Consider the following 3,222-nt stretch of genomic DNA (forward strand, 5'->3'; position numbering starts at 1 on the left):
GATGTCTGAGGACACAAAAGAATTTTGTAAGTCCTGTGAAACCTGTCAAGCCAGTGGCAAGACAGGTGGCACTCCAAAGGCACCCCTTATCCCACTGCCTGTGGTTGGGGTTCCCTTTGAAAGGGTAGGGGTTGACATAGTTGGCCCCCGTGACCCTCCTACTGCTTCAGGCAATAGGTTTATCTTGGTGGTAGTGGACCATGCCACAAGATATCCTGAAGCTATTCCTTTAAGGACCACTACAGCTCCTGCAGTGGCAAAGGCCCTCCTGGGAATATTTTCCAGAGTGGGCTTCCCAAAGGAAGTGGTATCAGACAGGGGAAGCAATTTCATGTCTGCATACTTAAAGGCCATGTGGAAGGAGTGTGGTGTAACATACAAGTTCACAACACCCTATCATCCACAAACAAATGGACTGGTGGAGAGATTTAATAAAACTCTCAAAGGCATGATTATGGGTCTCCCTGAAAAACTCAGCAGGAGATGGGATATCCTTCTACCATGCCTCCTTTTTGCCTACAGGGAGGTACCCCAGAAAGGAGTGGGCTTCAGCCCCTTTGAACTTCTTTTTGGACACCCTGTTAGGGGTCCACTCACACTTGTAAAGGAGGGTTGGGAACAACCTTTAAAAGCTCCTAAGCAGGATATTGTGGATTATGTACTTGGCCTCAGATCAAGGATGGCTGAGTACATGAAAAAGGCCAGTAAAAACCTTCAGGCCAGCCAAGAGCTCCAGAAGCAATGGCATGATCAGAAGGCTGTTTTGGTTCAGTACCAACCAGGGCAGAAAGTGTGGGTCTTGGAGCCTGTGGCCCCAAGAGCACTCCAAGATAAATGGAGTGGACCCCACACAATTGTTGAAAAGAAGGGTGAAGTCACCTACTTGGTTGACTTAGGCACTGCCAGGAGTCCCCTTAGGGTGCTCCATGTCAACCGCCTGAAACCCTACTATGACAGGGCTGATCTCACCCTGCTCATGGCAACAGATGAGGGACAGGAAGAAGACAGTGATCCTCTACCTGATCTCTTCTCTTCCACAGAACAAGATGCTCTTGTGGAAGGTGTAGTTTTGGCTGATTGTCTTACTGCTGAGCAGAAAGATAATTGCATAAATCTCCTAGGACAATTTTCAGAACTCTTCTCCATTGTGCCAGGCACCACTTCTTGGTGTGAGCACACTATAGATACTGGAGACAGTTTACCTGTCAAAAGTAAGATCTATAGGCAGCCTGACCATGTCAGGGACTGCATAAAGCAAGAAGTTCAGAAAATGTTGGAACTAGGAGTGGTTGAGCACTCTGACAGTCCATGGGCTTCTCCTGTGGTACTGGTACCAAAACCCAATTCTAAAGATGGAAAGAAAGAAATGCGGTTTTGTGTAGACTATAGAGGTCTCAACTTGGTAACCAAAACTGATGCTCACCCTATACCCAGGGCAGATGAGCTCATAGATACACTGGCATCTGCCAAGTATGTAAGCACTTTTGATTTGACTGCAGGGTATTGGCAGATCAAATTGTCAGAAGATGCTAAACCTAAGACTGCATTTTCTACCATTGGAGGACATTACCAGTTTACTGTAATGCCTTTTGGTTTGAAAAATGCACCTGCCACTTTTCAGAGGTTGGTGAACACAGTCCTGCAAGGGCTGGAAGCTTTCAGTGCAGCATATTTGGACGATATAGCTGTCTTTAGCTCCAGCTGGGATGATCACCTGGTCCACCTATGGAAAGTTTTGGAGGCTCTGCAAAAGGCAGGCCTCACTATCAAGGCTTCAAAGTGCCAGATAGGGCAGGGTAAGGTGGTTTATCTGGGACACCTTGTTGGTGGGGAACAGATTGCACCACTTCAGGGGAAAATCCAAACTATTATTGATTGGGTTCCCCCTACCACTCAGACTCAGGTGAGAGCCTTCCTAGGCCTCACTGGGTATTACAGGAGGTTCATTAAGAACTATGGCTCCATTGCAGACCCTCTTAATGACCTCACATCCAAGAAAATGCCTAAAAAGGTATTATGGACAGCAAGCTGTCAGAAAGCTTTTGAGGAGCTGAAGCAGGCCATGTGCTCTGCACCTGTCCTGAAAAGCCCTTGTTACTCTAAAAAATTCTATGTCCAAACTGATGCATCTGAATTAGGAGTAGGGGCAGTCCTATCACAACTTAATTCTGAGGGCCAGGATCAACCTGTTGCTTTTATTAGTAGAAGGTTGACCCCTAGAGAAAAGCGTTGGTCTGCCATTGAGAGGGAGGCCTTTGCTGTGGTCTGGGCTCTGAAGAAGTTGAGGCCATACCTGTTTGGCACTCACTTCATTGTTCAGACAGACCACAAACCTCTACTTTGGCTAAAACAAATGAAAGGGGAAAATCCTAAATTGTTGAGGTGGTCCATATCCCTACAGGGAATGGACTATACAGTGGAACATAGACCTGGGAGTAGCCACTCCAATGCAGATGGACTCTCCAGATATTTCCACTTAGACAATGAAGACTCATCAGGTAATGGCTAGTCTTATTGTCCTTCGTTTGGGGGGGGGTTGTGTAGGAAAGTACCATCTTGCCTGGCATGTTACCCCCATTTTTCACTGTATATATGTTGTTTTAGTTGTATGTGTCACTGGGACCCTGGTAACCCAGGGCCCCAGTGCTCATAAGTGTGCCTGAATGTGTTACCTGTGTAGTGACTAACTGTCTCACTGAGGCTCTGCTAATCAGAACCTCAGTGGTTATGCTCTCTCATTTCTTTCCAAATTGTCACTAACAGGCTAGTGACCATTTTTACCAATTTACATTGGCTTACTGGAACACCCTTATAATTCCCTAGTATATGGTACTGAGGTACCCAGGGTATTGGGGTTCCAGGAGATCCCTATGGGCTGCAGCATTTCTTTTGCCACCCATAGGGAGCTCTGACAATTCTTACACAGGCCTGCCACTGCAGCCTGAGTGAAATAACGTCCACGTTATTTCACAGCCATTTTACACTGCACTTAAGTAACTTATAAGTCACCTATATGTCTAACCTTTACCTGGTAAAGGTTAGGTGCAAAGTTACTTAGTGTGAGGGCACCCTGGCACTAGCCAAGGTGCCCCCACATTGTTCAGAGCCAATTCACTGAACTTTGTGAGTGCGGGGACACCATTACACGCGTGCACTACATATAGGTCACTACCTATATGTAGCTTCACCATGGTAACTCCGAATATGGCCATGTAACATGTC

Source organism: Pleurodeles waltl, chromosome 6 (genome assembly GCF_031143425.1).
Source record: "Pleurodeles waltl isolate 20211129_DDA chromosome 6, aPleWal1.hap1.20221129, whole genome shotgun sequence".
NCBI classification, from domain to species: domain Eukaryota; kingdom Metazoa; phylum Chordata; class Amphibia; order Caudata; family Salamandridae; genus Pleurodeles; species Pleurodeles waltl.